The sequence below is a fragment of the Lissotriton vulgaris genome, chromosome 3_1 (assembly GCF_964263255.1).
Source record: "Lissotriton vulgaris chromosome 3_1, aLisVul1.2, whole genome shotgun sequence".
Taxonomy (NCBI): Eukaryota; Metazoa; Chordata; class Amphibia; order Caudata; family Salamandridae; genus Lissotriton; species Lissotriton vulgaris.
In genome coordinates, this window is record NC_141689.1 from 1,336,240,835 (window position 1) to 1,336,265,545 (window position 24,711).

The 24,711-nt window shown below is 47.6% G+C and overlaps 1 protein-coding gene across 1 annotated transcript in view; it reads left to right on the forward strand.

The window, feature by feature from the left end:
• Positions 1-24,711, forward strand: part of IDUA (alpha-L-iduronidase) — a 2,362,715-nt gene that overhangs the window by 2,287,584 nt on the left and 50,420 nt on the right. The window lies entirely within an intron of this gene.

The following is a 24,711-nucleotide window of genomic DNA, read 5'->3' on the forward strand; positions in this document are numbered from 1 at the left end:
GGATGAGGCGGCAGGAATCGTTGCGATCAAGGATTTGGAGGGCGTCATCAATTATGTGCGTCATAGCCGTTTCTGTGCTGTGTTTCGCTCGGAAGCCTGATTGATGAGGGTTGAGGAGGTCAAACTGATCAATGTGTTTTTTCAGTTGGAGTTGTACACATTTTTCCAGAAGCTTGGCCAAGGTGGGGATATTGGTGATAGGGCGATAGTTGTTCAGGTCAGCCGGGTCAGCTGTATGTTTCTTGAGTATAGGTGTGACTTGCCCCACCTTGAGGGAGTCTGGGATGAGGCCTTGTTGAAGGGAGCTGTTAATGATTTTGGTCCAGAGTGGGAGGAGCAGGGGGGTGAAGTCTTTCACAGCATTAGCAGGTAGGGGGTCTGTGAAGTGATTAGAGGGCTTCAAGGTGCCGAGCAGTTTGTGAATTGCTTCTTCAGTGTAGGTGTCGAATGACGTCCATGGTGCGTTGTTTTTAGGGTGAGTGGTAGTCATGCTGATGGGGCTGGAGTATCGGCTTACATCATTGAGGAGATCACTTCTTATGTTGTCGGTCTTTAGCTTAAAGAATGCAGAAAAGTCTTCACAGTGTGGAATATCGCTTGTTGCGCTGTTTGATTGTGAAGGTTGCATCTTGGTTTGAGTTTTGACTAGTTCGAACAGTTTTCTTGGTCGGTTCTTTGCTTGGTCCAGCTGGAGGCTAAAGAAGTCAGATTTCGAACGCTTGATTTTCCTAAAGTAGACATTTCTCTTGTTCTTCAGCGTTTTAAGGTGCAGTGCTGAGGGGTCCGATCTCCAGGTGCGCTCTGCCATTCGCATAGCACGTCTGTCTTCATTGAGTCTGCCATCATACCAAGGGTTCGAATTCTTGGTGGAGACTCTCTTCAGTTGCAGGGGGGCAGCTTCGTTGATTATTGAGTTCATAGAATCGAGGTAGAGGTCAGTCAGTGATTGAACATCAGGGGCACCCGCAGGGGGAAGGAGGAGACTGCAAGTGTGAGAAGGCAGGGAGTTAGGGTTGAGATTCTTCATGTCCCTTTTCCAGATCTTGGATTTGGTGGGTTGAGCCGTGTTAGGTTTAACTTTTTCGTTGATGAAGAAAGTGATAATGTGGTGGTCCGACCAGTCACAGGGTTGGATCGACCCCAATTGTGTAGAGTCCTCTTTGGCGATGATAAGGTCGAGGATCGAGCCTTTGTCGTGTGTCAGGCTATTACAGATTTGGGTGAGGTCAAGCGCATTGAGGAAAGTTTTGAGACTATTCACCACTGCGTCTTTCTGATCGTTCCAATGGAGATTGAAGTCACCCAGGTAAATTTGAGTGATCTGCCGACCGGCATTGGATGAGATCGTGTCCATGAGTTGTTGGGTGAAGGTGAGGTTTTCCCCGGGCGGGTGGTAGATGACATGTAAAGAGCATACAGGTTTGCCCTCGCTGGAGATATCGAGGCAGAAGAGTTCACAGGAAGTGAGGGGGGGGGAGGTGACTTTGATAACAGAGAGGTTGCTCCTAAAAATGCATGCGATTCCACCGCCCGTCTTGCCGGTCCTGTCGAGCCTAATGATGTGGTAGTTGGGGGGGAAAAGTATGTCCATTATAGGCGTAGAAGTTTCAGTTAGCCACGTTTCAGTCAGAATGGCTAGGTCGAGGTCCATTGCCATGATGAGATCCGCGATGTCGGAGGAGTGTCTCGGGGCCGATCTCCAGTGAGTAGGATGCATTTGAGTCTGGGGGAGAGAAGGGTGATAGAGTGTTCTAGAGAGAGGGGGACTTTTCTGAGATTATTGGGGACGGAACTTCTGTTGCTCAGAGTGGGGGGCCTAAGGGGATTTGTGAGGATTGTGGGAATGGGGAGGTGTGTAGTGGTTGTGTGTGATTTAAAATAGTAAAAAGTATGAATACATATACATTAATGTTGAAAGATATTTGCTACATTTTCTAAATTCAAAAAAGGTTATTACAGATTTTATAGTTAAATAATAAGTGGGTACTATTTTTATATAATTTTAACATTAATTTATATTAAGGAGGCTGAAAGCGCTGACAAGCTTATCCTCAGTGTGGACCCAGTATGGAGGCACAGAAATCTCTAGGGGGTGACAGGAGCGTTTCACCACAGTAGATGGAGCCAGCAGGAGGCAGACACCTGCAGCTAAGTGCTTCTCAGTCCATTGTTATACCTGATCTTCTCTTTGCTCCTTTCAAATTCCCTAAAAAATAGCTTTTCCAGGTGGGAGTCAAACGGGCTAATCAGGGACGCTTCTGATCGAAAAATGAAAGCTGATAAAAACAGGGTGGGCAGTTAGAAGAAACCCTACAGACAATGAAAACAGACTATAGAAAAAGCCTAACAAGAAACATTCTAAGAGGGAACTTGTTCATAAGACCTGAGCCATAACAAAAAGGTCAGAGCTCTGTCCTAGTGTAAAAACAATAGAAAATAGGTAAAAATAGGTAAAAATTAAGTGGGGAAGGATATTGGGCTTGGGAGATGTAAAGAACTAGGATAAGAAACAGCAGGATAAGAAAAAACAGATGAGACAGAGTAAGAAAAAGGAAATACTGGTAAATTAAGTGATAGACCAGTTGTAGGAAGCAGGAGAATTGAAGAGGAAGAAGTGAACCTATCTTTTTTTTCTTTCCAAGGTTGAGTCTCCACAGTCTGATCTGGTACATGAAAGTCTATTTAATGGGTAGATATTAAACTGAGTTATTCTAGAAAGACATACAACAAAAACAACATATGGACATTTTGGAAAAGGGAAGGGGTACGAAAGGAACTCTGAATTGACGAACATAAAAGTTGCTGACACCTAAAAGCTTATTTGATGATAACTGGAAAAGAAAAACCTCTAATAGAGGCAACCAAGAAGTGTGTTTGTGAATGGCACTCTGCAAAATCTTTGTTTCTCCCAGCAAAAAATAAATGCTCTGAGACCAAGTAGCTCTTATGGTGTTACTCTCTAGAGTGGGAGATGCATCCCAAATCAGTCTCTGAACATTGAGTTGATGAAAGATGCCCCTTAAGGCATAGCATCAGTAAATGCTACAGTTGCAGCAACAGTCTTGCTCTTCCAAAAGCTCACTTGATGGCATTTTATGTCAAAAGCTATCTGCCAATATGTTTTGAAGTGTAGAGCTTGCCAGTTCACTAAGCCGTTCATTTTACCACGGCCAGCCCCAGCCCCGCAGTGGTTCCTTTCATGGTGGTCTGTTTCAACTATATTGGTCTATTGTCTGTGGTAAAATAAAGCAAATTTACATTGGTTGTTATGATTCTTGCTCTTGGTTTATGTTGGTTTGACACAGCACAAAGCAAGGGCTCACAAAATCAGAAAGACCTGCAGTGCATTGCAGTGACAGAAGGAATACATGCTGTCTGATGGACAGTTCAGCCTAAAGATTTCTCACTTTTTTAATATCTCCAAGCTCCAGACACGATTGGGACACTTATAATATCCCTCCTCACCAGTAGGTAACAGTTGCTCCATCTTGGCACTAGATGTGACACAGTTGCGACTTCTCTGAAGCAATATAGCACTACACCAGTCCCCTGACTTCAGTTCCCTTTTTCTACACCCTTCAACATGGATCCAGAACTGCTTTCTAAGAATTGTTCTAATTTTCAGACATTTTCCAAAACATATTTCGTCAAAACTCTGTGCAGTGTGTTAGGGTTGTAACAGCCTGTCAGGATTTAAGCCGTACCTGTCATGGATAGATGTCTATGTCATATTTTTAGAATACCATAAACACCTGGAGATCCGGGAGTGACAAGAGTGTTTAAACGCAGCATTTCCAGCGGGACACTCGCAGGCATTCACATGCTCTCCTACCAACCCACATGGGGAGTGCAATTTTTTATCATAAAAGCCCAACAGTCTCCACAAAGGACAAGTCATTGAACTACCATATCCCAGAAACAATTCAAATAATGAGGAAGTCCCACCAAGGGCGGGTTTACGGTATTTAAGTTCACTTTGACTGCCGGGACTTGTGATAAGCCATTGAAAAAGGCCATGGCGGCCGAAATGCATCTGGCATCTGGGAGGGAATGTTGATGTACCTGCAGCTGGCGGTGAAAAAAATGAGTTACTTACCCACTGTGTGGCGTTTCGAATAAGGATAACCTCTCGTTTTGGAGATATATATATATATATATATATATATATATATATATATATATATATATATATATATATATATATATATATATATATATATATGACGCTCAAAACTCTTCTTAGTTTGCAAGAAAGAGGCAGCCCTCATAGACCAAGAGTCCTCACTGTGATTTATTCAGGGAACAAAAAAGCACATATATATATATATATATATATATATATATATATATATATATATATATATGTCGCTTCTATTGCACCCTACTCACGCACTCGTACACGGGTGCTGCTTGCGTGGGGTGCTACCGCAATATATTGCGCTCCTTGCCACTTCTTCATTCCAAAAGAGACTCAGCACCCGCAGGGGGAAAGTCAAAGATTTTATTTAGACTTTCAAACGCATCTTATGCGTTTCGGCATACGCCTTCCTCACAGAGGAAGAGGTATGACGAAACTTGTTAGAAAGTCTAAATAAAATCTTTGACTTTCCCCCCGCGAGTGCTGAGTCTCTTTTGGAATGAAGAAGTGGACAAGGAGCGAGATATATATATATATATATATATATATATATATATATATATATATATATTACGCTCGAACTTTTCAAAGTTCAAAGAAAAGATGTAGCACTCAAGGAGTGGTTGTGAAGTCACGGAAGGGTTTATTAGGGGATAAAACCGCACAGACGCGTTTCGGCGTAAGCCTTCGTCAGTGTATCAATAGTGACTTAGAAACAGCATGTTAATAAAGTTTCTTTACAATCAATGACAACGACATAGGACTAGACTCTCAAACATCACTATGAGCGCCATCTTGGAACGTTGTTATATCCGACATTCCTCCACATACGAAGAACGATTTAACATATACTGATTATCTTCGTATTCGTGTGAGGAGGGTATATTGTTTATAAAGCTGTCACAAGATTTTGAAATAAAATGAAGCCGTGGATCGGCTAGTGTCCTATGTACAAGATGTCCCATCATGATTATAGCATTTCCTACATACTGAAAATAACACCACAGTTCATCAAAAAATAACATCACAATTCATCAAAAATCAATATTAATCAGTTCAAGATTCAAAATTTACAGAATACATTATTGAGTTTGCTGGCATTCATTCAGTTAATGAGTTCTGTATACTCAACTAGGAAGATTTTTTTTTTTCAATATACTCAAATAAAAGATGTTTTTCTTTTTCGTATGCACAAGGTTCAGTTCAAATCACAGTAACATTGTATGATCAATGGTATACTGCAAGCCCTGTAATAACTGCATAGATGGTAATTAGGTGCAGAGCAGACTTCAGAGAAAGCCAAGAGCAAAACAAAATTAATATAAGACAACAAAAGGAAGAGTTTACAGATTGAGACAAAGGATCAGTGTCCCTTTTCTATCTGCATGTATATATGGTACCTCCTATCCTATTCCTATCCCAAGCAAGCAAACATTGGAGACTACAGATACTATGAATCCAGTAATGGCATGGTAATGAAAAGTCCCTATTCTATTGTTAAAAGAGGCCATTCCCAGAAGGTGATCTAGTTGTTATAGTGTCACTTTCCTAGATGGAATGCCATTTCTTCTCCACTGTTAAGTCCTCTTGGATGTTTGGTAGAGAGGTTTATGATGTACCTTTATTCTAACCTGCGGAGTCTTCTCAGACGAACGCCTCCTCTAACATTGGGTGGGACAATGTTCAGCCCAAAGAATTGGAGTTTATTATGATCCTTGCCATGCTCTTCAGCAAAGTGCCGGGCAACCGGGTAGGCGGGATCCGCCTTTTCGATTGCCCGTAGATGTTCCAATATCCTCAGTTTGAGTTCCTTAATTGTACTGCCGATGTAGCGGAGGCCACATGGGCAGAGCAAACAGTACACTATAAACTGGGAACTGCAGGTTATGAATTTCTTAATGGGCAATGTTCTCCCTGTGTCAGATATGGTATACGACAGCACTCTTCTGCTGCCGACACAGGCTTTGCGGCGCCCGCAGGGAAAAAATACCATCATCTGTTTTAAGGTATTGGTTTTGGGTATGGGTTTCTCCAAGTGACTGGAGACCAGCATATTGCCCAGTGATCTTGCTCTACTGAATGTTAATAGAGGATGGGCAGGTAGATCTTCCTTCAGTATGCTGTCCGTTTGTAATATATGCCAGTTCTTGTTTAGTATGAGCTCTTAGGTCGTTGGCACCTGACGAATAGGGGGTAATCAATCTGAACTTCCCTTTATTAGCGGCAACTTTTTTCTCTTGACCACCACCTTGATTGTCGGTAGTCCATAATGTTGCCCTTTGTATCCTTCTTACATTCTTCAGTGTTTTATTTAGAAGTTCCTCACCGTAGCCCCTAATAGAAAAGCGCGCTAAACACTCTGAGGCAGCTGCCTCGAAATCTGAATCCCTTGAGCAATTTCTTCGGAGCCTGAGAAGTTCTCCGTAAGGAATGCTCCTTATGAGCTGGGGAGGGTGGCTACTACTGGCAAAGAGTGTTGAGTTGCCAGCAGTTTCTTTCCTATAGAGGGCAGTATGCAGATGGCCCCCCTCGACAAACACCCTTAGATCCAAGTACTCCGCTGCCACCGGACTAATTGAACCTGAGAAATGCAGGTTTAGGTTATATTTATGTATGTATGTATGTATGTATGTATGTATGTATATATATATTTGTGCGATACAACTCCTAGCACCTCCTTTACGGCGATCTGAATATATATGTATAATCTGCAGGCAGTCGCCAGTAGATAGGTATCGATAGGACCTCATTTCCAAAGCGTTTTTTGTTTTCCCAATAACTTAGGCGCCGGTTTAGGAATCTTTGCGAAATTTTCAAAACTTATGGCCCGCTCTGGTCTGCTCCTATCCTGAAAGTTGGACTGATTTGCCAAGCGGGGGCCGAGAAAAAAGGGGGTTCCCAAAACGTGTTTTTTCCAATGTTATTTTCCATGAGAAACTTTAGACACGGCTACAGCTCGAACTGATGAACTGAATTACACCAAATTTGGCAAAAAGGTAGTCCTTGGTTCAAAAAGAGACGTTTTTGTTAAAAGGTGCTAATCCGTTCGGTAGTTCCAGAGAAATTAAAAAAAGAGGTAAAAAAATGCATTTCCCATAGGAAACTTTAGACACGGCTACAGCTGGAACTGCTGAACGGAATTACACCAAATCTGGCAAAAAGGTAGTGCTTGCTTCAGAAAGCATCCTTTTTTTAAATGGTGTAAATCCGTTCAGTAGTTGCTGAGAAAATAAAAAAATAAATGTTTCGATATTTAGATACACCCTCCCGATCACAAGCTTTATTCTAATTGGCTGTCAACACTTCAAACCAGGAAGTATTGGCAGCCATCTTGTGCCTCGGTAACAGAGGCTCAAGAAAACAGAAAAACAAACACAAAAAACAAGAAAAAGGGGCAGGGCAGAAACACCCTGACCGCCTAGGCCTGCTCAGGGGCTCCCACAAGGACCCCCAGGGCCCAAAAAAGCATTTTTTTAAAAATCGTTCGAATTCGCGCTGGGCGCGCGAATCCGGCCGGAAATGTTAGAAAACTAAGCCCGGGCTCTCGCGCTTTGTTTCATTAAGACCCCGGGTTGGCCAGGTCCCGGGGGCATGGTGAAATAAAATTGCGGGGGCCCAGGGAGACCCCCGCAGCCCCAGGGACCACCAGCCCCTGGAGCTTGTTCTTTTAATATTTGGGGGGGTATAACAAAAAATTTACCTTAGTGGGGGGGCTCGAGCACCCCCACACACCCCAGGGACCGCCACCTCCCCGGGGCACTATAATGCAAATTTGGGGGTTAGTTACGGACCCCCGAGACCCGGGGGCCACCACCTCCCCGGGGCTGTGCATTGGTTGGGAGGAGGGCAGTGTGTCCCCCCTCCTGGAGCCCTTCATGACCCTGGGGACCACCACCCCCCAGGGCCTGCTCCTGCAGTGTCCCGGGATGCCCACCACCGGAACACTGCTGTTTGCTATGGCAGGGCGGGAGCCTCGCGGCTCCCGCCCTGCCATAGCAAACTGTGGTTTGGATTTTGGAAGAGAGAGCAGGAAACCTGCTCTCTCTTCCAAAATCCATGACTGGCCTGAGGAGGGGGGTCACGCAGCCCCCCTCCAAATAAATAAACACTGGCCATGCCCCGGGGGATGGTGTCCCAGGTGTTGAATATGGCCTCAGGATGGGGGGGCATGCGGCCCTATCCATTTAAAAAAAAATAAGGGTCAGGCCCTGGGGGATGGGGTCCCCAGGGCCCATAAAATAGGAAAGGAAAGGGGGCCACACAGCCCCCCTTCTTAAAAAAAAAGACGCAATTGTGCCAAAGGCCCCGCTCCCTTCCAGCAACACTCTGCAAACACGCCCTGTGGTGCGTTTGAAGTTGGGGAATTAATTCCCCTTAAATACTGGGGGTCCCTGGGGGCCAACTAGCCCACCAGGTACCTCCAGTAAGCGCCACAGGGCTGCGTTGCAAAGAAGTAGTCCAGGTCACGCCCCTTTTTACACCTCTCCGCAATGCAGCTCTGTGGCACTTACTGGAGGTACCTGATAGGCTAGTTGGACCCCAGGGACCCTCAGGATTCAAGGGGACTTAATCTCCCAACTTACAACGCACCAGGGGGCGCGTTTGCAGAGTGGTGGAGAGAGGGGTCATGGCCTTTGTCTACCTCTCATGAATCCCACTGCGTGGGGCTTACTGGAGGTAAAAGGTAGACTAGTTGGCCCTTAAAGGACCCCCAGCAGTGAAGGGGACTTCAATCCCCATCCAAGAGTGTGCCAGGGAGCGCGTTTGTAGAGTGATGGGAAAAGTGGGCGTGGCCTGGTACGAGTACTTACCAGTGCTGCTGTGTGGGACTGACTGGAGGTAATAGTTTGGGAAGTTGGACCCAAGGATGTCCTTGGGGGCAAAAAACCCCTCTTGTTTCCTCCAGTAAGTCCCACACAGTGGGATTGCTAAGACGTCTTTGGAGGCCATGGCCCCCTTTCTCTACCACTCTGCAAACGTGCCTCGTGACAGACCACGGCATAGGCGTGAAGTTCAATTTAGTCCTGAGGGAGTTTGGGGACCAAGAATCCCTCCTGGTACCTCCTGTAAGTCCTACGCAGCAGAATTCCTGAGCGTTGGTTGGACACCCAGCACCTCTTCTCCACCACTCTGCAAACACGACTACTAGTTAAAGTAGCATATTTCTGCACCTCTGGTTCAGAGGTAGTTTTAATCCCCTGCCCTATTATTTACTAGGGCCTTACAGAGGAGGTCATGCTAATCACAGGTGAACCCCAACGCATAGTGTTCCCTAGTGAAATGTCCAACTAACTATAACTTTCCCTAAAACCTATGTTTTTTTCAGTGAATTTCAAAGGTTTTTTAAATGTTAATTTCTAACTATAACGTGCCTGAAACCTATAGTTTTTTAAGTTAATTTCAAAGGTTTTTTAAATGCTTGTTTCTAAGTATGCCTACAGAGGTGGGACATGTGAAGAAAGAAGAAAGAACACATAGAAAGAAGCAAAAGAAATGCAGAAACAGGCAACAGAAGTCCACAAAGACGAATAAAAGTGCAGGAAGAAGCAAGGCGTCCAGAAAGAACCAACAGAGGAGCAGAAAGAGGCCTTGCTGCAAAATCATCCTGTGCCCACAACTTTTTCAGATGGGACACTTAGAATACAGTGAAAACACCATAGACTCTGGGTTTTTTTCATACTTTTAAGACTGCTTTTTGTGGCTGGTCCAAAATTGTAATGTTCTTTATTGCCTACGTGTTCACCAGCTTGCACCCCTCCCCGCGCCGTCTCCCCTCCCCCGTTTTGAGCATGGGAACAACATCTTTATTGTTTCTCTTGTTCTTCAAATGTTAATGTGCCAATACCCTTCAGTGCACAAATGGCGGTTGTCCTTGCCCAGTCCCTCGATATGCCGTGGCTGCAACATTTCTTCAAAATGTAGTTGGTCTATTAGGAAGCACCCACCCTCTGGGGCATGACTCTTGTTTACCTGTCATTAATGTGCACTTTCATTCATCATTAACGTCCATTTTTAATGCACCAGCTTCTGGTATTCAGAACAAATGTGGTGCATTATTGGCATTTCCATTGCTGCCGAGAGTTGACGAAGCTTCTGATGCCTCTGATTAGTTGCTTCCGGTATCTTAATTGGTCTCCTACACTGACTCTTCTTAACCCCTGTTGCCTGCCAAGACCAGCTGTGCAAAGGGTCTCCCTCAGTGGTAATCCATTCACCAATGGATATTCTGCAAGTTTGTACACGTTCCCCAGATCTGCTGCCAGTTCTACCCTCCAAATCCTCTGGTGGTTGTGTTTATCTGTTACAGTTCTCAATCTTTGCCTCAACAATTTTCTATTTTTTCATTTGTTATTCATATTGCAACCAACACTCCGAGACATCCCCCTTTTTCAACGGATTCATCAGTTTTCGACAGTGGCGTAACACAAAATGTTGAGCCCCCCACGCCCACCCGCGGAATGTGATGAGGGGCTTCTGAGTCTCATATATTTTGCAGATGTTGATTGTCCTTGGGATGATTGTAGTAAAGGGCTGGGGTCCCCTGGAGGGTTCCCCTTTCGCCGTGGTGCAGGGGCCTGTTTTACGCCCCTGTTACTGAATCCACAGCCTAGGTTGTGCATCAGCAGTTTTCATAAATTTTCCTTCGTTTATTTGTATATTTCTTCAATCTACGGTCTCCGCTGCACAACTAACTGCTTTCATGATCTTATTCTGTCTGCGTCTATTTTCTCTTCAGCATCGCCTGTGGTTACATTGCAGTAGTTGTCTGCACTTTCTTCATCGTCAAGTCATCTGCTGCCTTTTCATTGATCTTCATCCCGACCAGTCTATTCGTTTGCATTTGCCGTTGGCACTTGGCAGAAAGCCACTTCCTCGTTGACTTATTCCCTTTGTTTCAATATCTGCTCAACCCTCTTATGTTCAGTCTACATCTCAATTCTGATACCTCACTGGCTTTATTTGTTTTCGCCATCATCTATAATGCCTTATAGATCAGTGTGTCCCATCACTATGCCTCATTCACCAGGATCAATGTCACCACATTTGCTGGTTTTGTACTCTGTTTCCATTGAGTGTCCCTTTAAGCTTTATTTCACATCACATTACAATGATTGTTGTTGCACCATTTAAAATGAGTGATTTTCAAACCCTTGTTTTGATTTGCTAATTATTTTTATGCAACATATACACTAACCTCTTCTCACATGTGAGGCGAGAACTAGTGCCTACACGCTGCTACGCATTCTGCATGTTTTTTCCAAACATATTTAATATGCCACTCTACACACAAGGTGATTTATTATGCTTTCATCGACAAGGAGAAATGTATTTCCTGTTTTCTCGCTTGTTACTAATGACATACCTATTGTCTCATTACTTCACGATATACACTAACTGGGATTGCAAGTTATAGTGCCTTACTGTAGGACAGTAGGGTCTGCTATCCTATGGTCACCCCACATTTTTGCTTTTTGCTTCACTGGTTTTCGACTTAATGAGGCTGTGGGCCTGCTAATCAGACCCCCAGCCTGCTGTTCTCTCTCTAAATTCACATACATGTACTATAGGTACATAACCCAATTGGAACTGGACTCCTTGTCAGCCCCTGTACCATGCACTATAGGTGCTCAGGGCATAGGTGCCAACAAGGCCTACCAGGGGCTGCAGCATATCTTTTGCCACCCCTGGCTGGTACTTAGATCGACACAACTGGCTGATCCCTCAGCTGGGGCAAGGTGGTGTAATCACCCCCTTGCTTAGATATAGTATACCTATATCTAAACCTAACTGGACACATATAAACATATAAGCCACTCCTATAGCAGGCCTTAACAATCCTAGAGGCAGAGTGTGTGGTTTAATGTGAGATGGTGCTCTAGCATGAGCTGAGCCTGTCTGCAGCTGTCGGGACCAATTCCCTTAGCTGTTCTGGGATAATGCCAAACCATATACTATTAAGTGCATTATAATCCTCGCGGTTATATTGTAACTTTGGTTTTGCTTTATCAAAACATGTCGTGTAAGGTGTTCAACGATATGGAATACTATCCCCTCAACAGTCCTGTCGACGGGGATAGCATTCCACCCCTCTAGAGGGTGAAGACATGTTACTTTACTAAAAACGCGGTTGATTTTTAAAAGAGCCTCAGATCCACAAAATGGATGCTTCTGCCACAGACACGGGTCTGACCTCCTGCTGCTGACCGAAACTCAGCAGAGGAGGCCTGGACAAAGGGTTTCCTGTCGCAGGGAGGTGTTACACCACCCCAGACAGGAGATAGTGGATTGTAGCAGGGAGGTTTGAAAGAAGCCAGACACTGCCTGGGGAGCACAAGGCTTCCCCTTGCATAATCCGGCCAAACCGGTTCTGGGGCACACCAGCCCCAGTCCCAGCACGGCCCTGGACAAAGGGAAAGGGGTGTATCCACCCCCTTCCTGGGTCCCACCCATAGGAGGGACCTAGCAGGATATCCAGCCCACCAGATTGGTATAAGAGTGGGAGCAATGCCAAAGCATTCAGATAATCCTGATGAAACATAAGAAACAAAACTCTGGACCCTTCGACATCCTACTCGACGTAGAAGACTGAAGAATCTCCCTTGTGGTCAAGGAGTGACCACCCTGTGCAAACAGGCACCATCCAGCACCTCGACCCTTGCTTTGTTGCAGTTCCCGCCGGAACTTGAGCGACAGAGATCGACAAGATCAAGCGTGCCTGCCTTCTAACAGCCCGATCCACAGTCCCTGCAGAGCTGAGACCCGAGGAGGCGACCGGAAGCGTGGGGCCCGCCATCTTGGAAAGTCCACAAGACGCTGACCGTGCAGCCCACGAGTGACCCTCGAAGCTGTACACCGGGGTTTGAGAAGCCCCAGCCCTGAGCCTCTCTTGCACCGAAGCTCACCCCTCCACACTCGACGAGTGCTGCGTGGGGCCCTTCTGCATTTTTTGGCTCAACGTGTTGGCCCGGTCACTTGCCCGTTGGCTTGTGGCCCCTGTGCCGACGAAATACGACTTATGATTCTGGTTACTCCAGACTTGCACCCGGTCCTCTGAAAAGGAGCACCCGCTCTGACCCTCCTGGTCCGAGTGAGAAGCAATCTTCCAGTCCTGCGTGGATTGCTCTTGCCAAGTGTTGTTTGCTCCAATCTTGAAGCCGACTGCGCCGACGGTGAAAGCCTTCATGGGACAGCTCGTGACCTGCTCCTGGACGTCGCAGATGCCCTAGAGCCCACGTGGCAGCGGAGAGAAGCTCCTCAAAAACACCTGATTGCGCCCGACATTGCCTGGTTCCGTCCTGGTTCCGTCCTGGTTCCACCCTGGTCACTGCTGAGTGACCCAGACTCTGTCCCCTCTGCTTTCAGGTACTCTACAACTCTGATCCACCCTTGGATCACACCAGACACTTCTCCTTCACAACGCCTGCAGCACCTTCAGCTTCAAGCACCAACAACCTGCGTGACGAAACCCGACACAACTTCGACCCTATGCACCCGCTTCTCGTGGGTGAGGTAACTCATCAACGCCGGTGTTCCCACACTGGTACACACCTCTAGTGTATGTGTCTTAAGTTTTATCCTTGTAAATAAGGGGAAGTCTCCTTAAACAGTAACTTTATAACTTTTACGCACCATTGACTTTACATTGGTGCATGCGTGTGCTTTAAGCGCTGCACCCGAATTCCGGTGGCTTTTCCCGACTTCAGCATTGCTAGTCCCGACTGGTCCCAGCGATTCCCTAGGCCCTAGGCCTAACCACTGTTCGATTGGTATCTCTTATACCACTTTCTTAATATATGGTTTGAGTGGCCACCCGCCCTCATCCATAATTGTGCAACTTTCATATGTTATACTGTGCTTTTGTTTAAACGCTTGTGCCCCTTTGCTCATCAAGAATACTGGGGATTATTCTAGTATTAAATACATATATTTTTATAATATATACTTGTATTGTGTCCTTTCATTTGATTTTACAGGATTGTGATTGGTAAAACAGCTTGCTTAACACGACCTCTTGAGTTAAGCCTTTAAGGCTGCTTAGTCCATGCTACCATGAGGATAGCTTATCTATAAGGTTGACTTACAACCAGACACCATAAGGGTTGTTTGGACTGATACAAGGTGGTTCCAGAATTGGAAACATCATTTCTCTTCCAGGGGATCCTCATCAAAGTCATAAGCATTAGAATATTCCCGCCTATGTTGCGGACCCCGGAAACACTATATTATATGTGCCCCACATATAAATACACATATATATATATAAATAATATATATATAAAAAACAAGCAATAGCAGCCAAATCACATTAGAGCTGAAATATGCTGTGAAGAATTTCCACCATACATAAATAATAAGCATTAGAAACAGGAGAAAACAACACCAAAGTTTGTTTAGGAATTGTTTTAATGCTCAGAAAGCAGTAGAAATTCTCAGAACTCACTGGAAGCATAGGAAGCTCCCAGGCTGCATTGCAAACACACAGTCTAACCAGACTGAAAAGCTAACCTGTAGCTAAATAACAAAAAACTGACACTGTGCTTTTAAGGCACTCATGACCCCCTGAATCCCATCATGCCTCAGGAGTGGCAGTTAGGTCAGTTGTTCTTTCCGGCTCCTTCAGTGAAGGACCCTGGTTTCACAGCTCCACTAATTTTCTGATTTTTTGCAGAAAAATTGCTTCTGTTTGACAACTTTTAATCTAACTTCGACGTCTTCCACCTGGTCAAGTAAGATACTGCTGGTTTTGAGCAGTTTGGAGGGCATTTTACTTCGAAAATGCCTTCTCTATTTGATAAATGTCCTTCTTGTAACAGCAAGAAGGCCAAGACAGACAGCCACGAGGTCTGTATCGTTTGCCTGCCTGATGACCATGATCCAGAAACCTGTCCACATTGTGAGAACCTGTCAGGAAGGACTCTCAAGGACAGGGAGAGAATTCGGATTTATGGCCTGGCCCACAGAGCTTCGAGAGGGAGATCTCCAGTGAAGAAGGGCTCCAAGAAGGCCCATTCGTCTTCAAAGAAGAAGTCTTCACACCCGTCTACCTCAGCGTCGGGCTCGGCGCTGAGAAAAGATCCACAAGAGGGACTTTCCTCTGGGAAGCTGCCGTCGACGGCGGGCTCGCCGTCGGGAGGAAGGCCAGGTACGTCGACGACATCGAAGGCACCGGCGCCATCTTCGAAATCGCCTCCGCCGTCGTCAACCGGGCGGCGATCGGCGTCGAGGAAGGCTACTCCGCCGCCGTCAACCGGGCGACGGTCGGCATCGAGATCCATTACCCCTCCGCCGTCGTCAACCAGGCGACGACCGGCGTCGAGGGACGTCACCTCGCCGTCGTCAACCAGGCGACGATCGGCGTCGAGAAGGGTGACCCCTCCGCCGTCGACAGGTGCTCGTCGATCGGCGTCGAGGACGCGGTCTCCGTCGGTGCAGCAGCAGCGCTCGGCGTCGAGGGTGCCCAATACCCCTTCGCCGTCGTCGCACAGGCATCCGACGTAGAGGCATGGCTCTACGTCGGCGGCTGACCATCGCCGTTCGACGTCGAGGCAAAAAGCTCCGTCGACGACAGGGCGGGACCGTTCGAAGTCAAGAGAGAAGCCTCCGTCGGCGACAGGACATCGTCGTTCGACGTCGAGGCTGAGGTCCCCGTCGACGACCGGACACCGCCGTTCGACGTCGAGGCAGAAGGCTCCGTCGGCGGTTGCTCATCACCGCTCGACGTCGAGAGACTACGAACATTCTCAAGGACATTCGAGGTCGAGATTGTTTGATCCCCCAACTCCTCGGAAGCGGTCGGCGGCGAGGCACTCGGACACGATCATGGTGACAGAATCTGCTTCGCACCATTCATCTTATCGGTCCTCGGGGTCCTCTACTGCGCACTCAAGATCCAGAAGCCCTGTGCACAGGACTCCTGAACGTCGTCCAGATCCTTCTGCGGGGCGCATCAGGCTGTCGCCGAGATGGTACAGGTCCTTGGACCATTGGAGAGACGATGGGCCTACCAGGCGTATGCAGGAATATGCCAGCCCACGCCACAGGTCAGCTCTCCAGGACCTGGTGGAGGAGATGGACAAGCGTAGCCCTCCCAGGCGCTCAACGCCTGTGAATCTACCCACCAAAGCGCCAAGGAGGTCCAGTTCGCCTACAAGGGAAGTTAGACGGGATGGTCGGGGAAGATCTAGATCGCCTGCAAAGGATCCTAGACTGGATGGTCGGAAGACCTCTGTCCCTCCCCGGGGCAGATCTCCTGTGCGGTCGCCGACCAGATCACCTAGGGATCCCGATCCCCTGGAAGAGGCCATCGTCCAAGAGATCGGGTCAGGTCTCGCTCTCCTAGACGGGAGGAGCGTTCCAGGAAGTCGAGGGAGCGGGGACGCAGTTCACACCATCGACGTAGACGTACCCCGTCTACCTCTTCCACTTCATCTACCAGATCGTCAAAGAGGGACTACTCTCCGACTTTGACGGACAGTCCAACGTCCAGGTCCTCCCCTGTGGATGATATTGGCACGTACCTGGACGTTCTGCAGAGAGGTGCGCTTAAACTGAACATCGAAATGTCTGTCCCTCAAGTGACGACGACGGTCATTTTCGAAACCTTGCACAAAAAGGCCATCTCCAGACCTCTGCTGCCCTTGTTTCCGGGGATTATGGACCCTGTCAAGGAAGTTTTCCTAACCCCAGCAACAATCAGAGCAGTGCCAGCACGCATTACAAAGAAGTACAAACCGGCGGCTTCTGACCCGGTGTTTGTGAAGTCTGACCCTCCGGCGGACTCTGTCATCGTGGCAGCGGCGAGAAAGACACATGCGGTTGCTGGTTCATCTTCAGTCCCGCCAGATAAGGACAGCAAGACCCAAGACTCCTGGGGTCGGAAGGTTTGCAACTCTGCTGCTTCCACTCTTAAAGTCGCCAGTGCAGCTGCGCTCCTGGGTCGGTATGACAGAGCCTTATGGGACTCGATGGAGAGATTCAAAGCCAAGCTGCCGAAAGAAGACCAGCAGGACTTTGAGGAAACTGTTACGGAGGGGTGTCTGGTGGCTAACCAGATGATCAACACGGCCGCGGATGGGGCGGTGCTTTCGGCTCATTCCTATTCCCATGGAGTTTGTGCCAGAAGATCGGCCTGGTTGCGCCTTACAGGGCTGAAGCCGGATGCCCAGCATCGGATTCTGAATCTCCCCTTTTCGGGTTCCGCCCTCTTCGGGGAACACGCGGACGAAGAGATGACCCGAATGAAGACTGAGCTGGACACGGTGAAAGCGGTGGGCTTGGAGAAGAAGAAGGAGTTCAAGCGCCGCTTCAAGTCCAACAAGGGGAGAGGGGCCCAACAGAGGGTTCAAACCCCTCAGTGGTCGCAGAACAAAGCTCAGGGAAAACCCCAGTTTCGTGGTAAGCCCAGCAGGGGCAGGGAGGGGCCACCAGCAGTCCTCCAACGCCCCGAGAGGAGGAAAGGCCTGAACAGTGGCTTCCTCTGACACCGTTGCCCACTCCAGTGGGAGGAAGTGCATCACAACACCTGGAAGAGTGGGTCAGCATCACAAGAGATCAGTGGGTGCTGAATATACTGCGAAATGGTTACAGGATACGTTTCCGTGCTCTTCCAAAGAGCATCCCTCCGAAGAGCTCTTGCCCTCACCAACTGAGCTTGCTCCGACGAGAGGTGACGATCCTGCTGCAGAAAAGGGCGATAGAAGAAGTTCCTCGCGCTCTAAGAGGCAAAGGAGTTTACTCCAGATATTTCCTTGTCCCCAAAAAAGATCAGGAGGACAAGTTCAGACCCATACTCGACCTACGACTCCTAAACAAGGTTATCGTCAAGGAAAAGTTCTGCATGTTGGCGCTTCACCAAATATGTCCTCATCTACAAGCCGGAGATTGGATGTGTTCGGTGGATCTACAAGATGCGTACTTTCACATCCCGATTGCGCAGCAACATCGAAAGTACCTGAGGTTTGTCGTGGGGCACAAACACTACCAGTACAAGGTGTTACCCTTCGGTCTCAAGTCCGCACCATGAGTCTTCACCAAATGCATGGCGGTGGTGGCGGCTTTTCTTCACAAGGAGGGTCTCTTTGTTTACCCATATCTGGACGACTGGCTCCTGAAGGGTCCATCCCCGGTACGGGTAACACAAGATCTGCATCTGTGCCTGCAACAGCTTCGCAGGCTCGGCCTCCATGTGAACCTGGAGAAGTCAGTCCTGCGACCTACGCAATCCATCCACTACCTAGGCTCCGTTCTGGACACAAGCGTGGGAAGAGCGTTTCCTTCGGTGGAGAGACTTTCTTCCATGAACCTGAAGTGCGGGATTCTGCTGGAGTCTCGTCGTCCGACAGCACGACAGGTGGCGTCTCTGCTGGGTTCCATGGCGTCCTGCATTTTTCTCAGCCCACACGCCAGGCTGAGAATGCGTCCTCTGCAACAGGCCCTGGAGGATCAATGGGACCAGGCAACAGGTCGTTGGGAGGACCATATCCATCTTTCCCAGGCGACAAAAGAGTCCGTCAGATGGTGGACTCGGAGACACAATGTGATGGTGGGAGTGCCGTTTCATCAACCCATTCCGTCCCTATCTATAGTGACAGATGCCTCCCTGCACGGCTGGGGAGCACACATGGGTCCGCTTCAGATTCAGGGCCGGTGGTCTGCGCAGGAGCAGACATACCACATCAACATGCTGGAACTCAGAGCGGTATTCCTGGCTCTCAAAGCTTTCCTGCCAGCGATCACATCCAACTCAGTCCTGGTTCAGACGGACAATACGACAACCATGTTCTATCTGAACAAACAAGGAGGCACAAAATCTCGCCCACTGTCTCGAGAGGCTCAGACAATATGGCATTGGCTCCTCGCTCGAGGTCTCACAGTGGTGGCGGTGCATCTTCCGGGCGAGTTGAACGTCAAAGCAGACGCACTCAGCAGGCACTTCGAAGATCAGCCAGACTGGGTGCTAAACGACGAAGTAGTAGAAGAGCTTTTTCGTTGCTGGGGACGTCCGTCCATAGACTTGTTTGCAGACGACGAAAACACCAAGTGCCACGCCTTTGCGTCCAGGTTCCACAGACCAGGGACGCTGGGGAACGCTCTTCTGTTGGATTGGGCAGGGATGTTCGCGTACACATTTCCTCCCCTGGCTCTGATCCCGAGAGTGGTGTCCAAGCTCCTCAGGACGAACATGGAGATGATCCTGATTGCTCCAGACTGGCCTCGGCAGTGGTGGTATCCGGACCTTCTAAATCTGTCTGTGTGTCCACACAAACGACTCCCTTGCAGACCAGACCTGTTGAGAAAATGAACGGGAGGATAATGCATCCCAACCTCCCATCATTGAACCTAACAGCATGGCTCCTGAGGTCCTGCAATACGGACATTTGAACCTGCCTCCAGACTGCATGAGCATTTTGAGGGAGGCTAAGAGGCCGTCCACGAGGGCATCCTATGCCTTCATGTGGAAAAGGTTTTACTTGTGGTGTAGGGATCATCATTTGGATCCTATTAAAGGGCAGGAGGACGTCATCTTACCATACCTCCTTTCCCTCGCAACGGCTGGTTTGAAGTACGCTTCCATTAGAGTACATTTGTCAGCTATTGTGGCCTATAGGAAGTCCCCTGACCAGGTGTCTTTCTTTCAAGTTCCGGTGGTCAAGGATTTCCTTCAGGGTTTGAAGAAAGTGTACCCCCCTGTGCGCAATCCTTCTCCTCCGTGGGAATTAAACCTGGTTCTATCTCGGTTAATGTCTCCAACTTTCGAGCCCATCCACAAGGCTTCCTTACAACATCTCTCTTGGAAGGCAGCCTTTTTGGTGGCAATTACCTCTGCACTCAGGGTCAGTGAGATACAGGCGCTCTGTGCAAAGGAACCTTATACGGTATTCCACCATAACAGGGTGGTTCTAAGGGCTCACCCTTCTTTCTGGCCTAAGGTCATCTCTGATTTTCATATTAATCAGTCTATTTCCCTCCCTTCCTTTTTTCCAAATCCGACGACCCCGGCTTAGCGGTCGCTTCACTCCTTAGATCTTAAAAGAGTGCTGAAGTTTTATTTGGAAAAGACTAAAGGGATTAGGAAAACGGACCAACTGTTTGTGAACTATGGTTCAATGAGAACTGGCTTTCCAGCGGCAAAGAGGTCCATTTCCAGGTGGATTGTCTCTTACATTAAGTTGGCCTATCAACTGGCAGGAAAACCTTTGTTGATGTCTCCAAAAGCGCATTCCACTAGAGGGAAGGCGGCTACAGTGGCTTTCTTGCATGACGTTCCCATGTCAGAAATATGCAAGGCCGCGACCTGGAAATCAGTGCATACCTTTACGAGGCATTACTGCCTCGACTCTGATTCCAGGACTGACACTCAAGTAGGGCAAGCCTCCTTGAGGAATCTGTTTGGGTAGTCTGTTTTGTCTACTCAAGCTTATTGATGAGATTTCTGTCTTATATTTCCTTTGCCCGCAGAGATGAGGAGAGGCTCGCTATTCTATTCTAATGTTTAAGACTATTGATGAGGATCCCCTGGAAGAGAAGGATTAGTTACTTACCTGTAATCCTAGTTCTCTTCCAGGGGTATCCTCATCAAAGTCATAAGCAACCCTCCCGCCTCCCCGGGCAAAGGATACTCGTTCATAAGGAGATATTGTTGACCTATGTGTTATTGGGTTTGGTTTTCAGTCTCCGAAAAGAACAACTGACCTAACTGCCACTCCTGAGGCATGATGGGATTCAGGGGGTCATGAGTGCCTTAAAGGCACAGTGTCAGTTTTTTGTTATTTAGCTACAGGTTAGCTTTTCAGTCTGGTTAGACTGTGTGTGTTTGCAATGCAGCCTGGGAGCTTCCTATGCTTCCAGTGAGTTCTGAGAATTTCTACTGCTTTCTGAGCATTAAAACAATTCCTAAACAAACTTTGGTGTTGTTTTCTCCTGTTTCTAATGCTTATTATTTATGTATGGTGGAAATTCTTCACAGCATATTTCAGCTCTAATGTGATTTGGCTGCTATTGCTTGTTTTTTATATATATATTATTTATATATATATGTGTATTTATATGTGGGGCACATATAATATAGTGTTTCCGGGGTCCCGCACATAGGCGGGAATATTCTAATGCTTATGACTTTGATGAGGATACCCCTGGAAGAGAACTAGGATTACAGGTAAGTAACTAATCCATATCAGGCCAACTTCTCACATTGGTGGCAGCAGTGGGATTTGAGCTTGCTGTTGTTTTTACCATTGCAATCTTTTTATCAAATTGAAAGATCACATTAATTACCTTAGGTTCATATAAACAAAAGCTTAGCATATTTAAATTCTACTGAACTTAGTAGTTGTAGAACAAAGGGCTTAGCACACCCTGCCTACAACTCACTAGCAAGGTACAGTAGGAAAACACTTAGTGTAGGTAAGTGCACCACTTGCACCTCACTAGCAGTCATGTCTGACGCAGGTGGAGCTTCCAGCTCTGTGCCTGTGATGATTGGCCTTACCAAGGCATCATCCAGCTATGACAAACGTAGCCATAAAGACTTGAGTGCCTTATGCATTGCAAGAGGGCTAAAAAGGGGTCACAACCCCACCATTCCTTCCCTGATAGCCATCCTGAGCAAGGATGACTTAGATAAGGCGAGTGCAGTTCCCTTAGAAGCAGGAGATGGAGTGAACCCCCCTGAGAATGAGGACACCCCAGAGGTGGACTTAAAAGAAGAGGAGGAGGAGGAATCAGAGGTAGATGAGCCCACTCAGGATCAGAGGGGTAACCAGGTGATAGTTGGCAGGCTTAACCAGACCAACTTAGACCTACATGGGAATGGAGAGGGCCAGCACCTCCCCAGACCATACACCATCATTCCCTCAGACAATAGAAGGGTGAGATCTCCCTCAAGGGACTCTCATGTTTCTAGTGTCTCAAGGGAATCTCAAAGGGGAATGAGTTCCCCCCAGAGAAAAGAGCATAGGGCCAAGATGAGGGCTGCCCAACTTCAGATAGAGAGGGAAGAGATAGCCTTGGCTCAAGCTAAACTTGATTTAGCAAGAGAACAAAAGTTGTGTGGATTAGACTCCACTGGTGGCAGCAATATTCCTAGAGAGAAAGACAGGGGCTATGACAATAGAAACCTGACAAAAATTGTGCCCCCCTACAAGGAAGGGGATAACATCCACAAATGGATGACTGCTCTGGGGAGAGCCTGCATGGTACAGCAGGTTCCTCAAGATCAGTGGGCTGCAATTTTATGGTACTCCTTTTCTGAGAAAGGGAGGGATAGGCTCCTCACAGTTAGACCTGAGGATGCCAAAAACGACTCTGTCCTGAAGAGTGCTCTTATTGAAGGGTTTGGTCTAACCACTGAGCAATACAGGTTGTTGTTCAGAGACACCCAAAAAGCACAGACTCAGGACTGGACTGATTTTGTTGATTGTGCCACTAAGGCTCTGGAGGGTTGGCTGCAGGGAAGTAAAGTCTCAGACTATACAGGATTGTACAATCTTATAATGAGAGAGCAGATCCTTAATAACTGTCAGAACCAGCTGTTGCATCAATACCTTATTGACTCTGATCTGACCTCTCCCCAAGAATTGGGAAAGAAGGCAGACAAATGGGTCAGAACAAGGATTAAGCAGAAACCCCAGAACCATGGTGGTTACCAGAAGAAAACAGACCAGAAGGGTGGGGATAAGAAAGATAAAGAAAAAGACCAGAAGTCTTCTTCAGGCCCACAAAATTCTAATAAGGAGGGTGGTTCCCAAAATGGTAACAAGAAGAAGAAGAATGATGGACCAAAGAAACCTTGGTGCAATACCTGTAAGTCCATTTCCCATTGGGGGAGTGAATGCACCAAGAAAAATCCGGTCCCTACCACTGCAGCTCCTAAAGCACCTGCACCCCCTAGTACAGTCAGCAGTGGTAGTACACAGCCAAAGGGTTTAGTAGGGTTGACCCTGGGTACTGAGATGGAATCTGGCCTAGTCAGAGTCCCTACTCAGGCAGTTCTGCTTTATGATGTGGACTTAGCTTTGTCCACTACTGTGAGCCCCAGTAACCTGAGCAAGTATAGGCAGACACCTTTGATTAATGAGAAACTGGCTCAGGCCTACAGGGACACTTGTGCCAGTGTCACTATGGTGACACCTGACTTTGTGGACCCTGGACAGATTGTACTAGGTGAGAATTACCTAGTGACCAATGCAAGCAATGCCACTGCTGCACACAGTGTGGCTGTTGTGAACTTCTCCTGGGGAGGGGTAACTGGCCTAAAGAAAGTTGTTGTGAGTGCAGACCTCCCAGTAGATTGTCTGTTAGGCAATGATCTGGAAAGCTCAGTTTGGTCAGAAGTGGAGTACAGGACTCATGCAGAAATGCTGGGGATTTCAGCACATGTCCTTGCAGTGACAAGGACTCAGGCTAAGAAGTGCCTTCCTGAACCAGTGGTGGATCTTGAAACAATAGACCAACCACAACCCAAGAGGAGGGGCAAGAGGGTTAAGGCTGTACCTTCCCACTTGCCCCAGGTTGAGGATTAACCTTCACAGGAAGCTGATTCTGCAGTCCAAGAGGAGACTGTCTCTGAGGAACTTGAGCCTGATCAGGTTGAGTTTCTGGGGGCAGGGGGACCCTCAAGGGCAGACCTGGGGCAGGCCCAATTAGATTGCCCTTCACTGGAACCCCTCAGACAGCAAGCTGCTGCTGAGGCTGCAGGGAATGCTCAAGGTACCCATAAAGTATATTGGGATGATGGGCTCCTTTATTCAGAGGCTAGAGACCCCAAGCCTGGTGCTACCAGGAGGTTGGTCATACCTTTGAAATTCAGGGGCTTCTTTCTTACCTTGGCCCATGATATTCCCCTTGCAGGACACTTAGGCCAGAACAAGACTTGGGACAGGCTTATCCCTCACTTTCACTGGCCTCATATGTCAGAAAATGTCAAAGAGTTTTGTCGCTCCTGTGTCACTTGCCAAGCCAGTGGTAAGTCAGGTGGCACAACAAAGGCCCCCCTGATACCACTACCTGTGGTGGGGGTACCCTTTGAAAGAGTTGGAATAGACATTGTGGGTCCCATGGATCCTCAAACAGCTTCTGGGCACAGACTTATACTGGTGGTAGTGGATCATGCCACCAGGTACCCAGAGGCAATTCCCCTGAGGACCACAACAGCACCTGTTGTGGCAAAAGCCCTCATTGCAGTTTTCTCAAGAGTGGGCTTTCCAAAGGAGGTTCTTTCAGACAGAGGTACCAACTTCATCTCTGGATACTTAAAGGCAATGTGGAAGGAGTGTGGAGTAAACTATAAGTTTACCACACCCTATCACCCACAGTGCAATGGGCTTGTGGAGAGATTCAACAAGACTAAGCATGGGCGAATTTTGCGAATCTCGCGTTCGCGAATTTTGCGGATTTGCGAACTTGCAATCCGCAAAATCCGCGAATTCCCGCGAATTTGCGGATTTTTTTTTTGTGTTCGCGCGTGTTTCTGCCAGTTCGCGAGGGTTTTTACAATTTCGCAATTTGCGAACTTACCTGTCGGGTCGCAAGTTTTGCGAACTTGTTGTTTCTACGTGTCCAGCCTGTTTGGGACA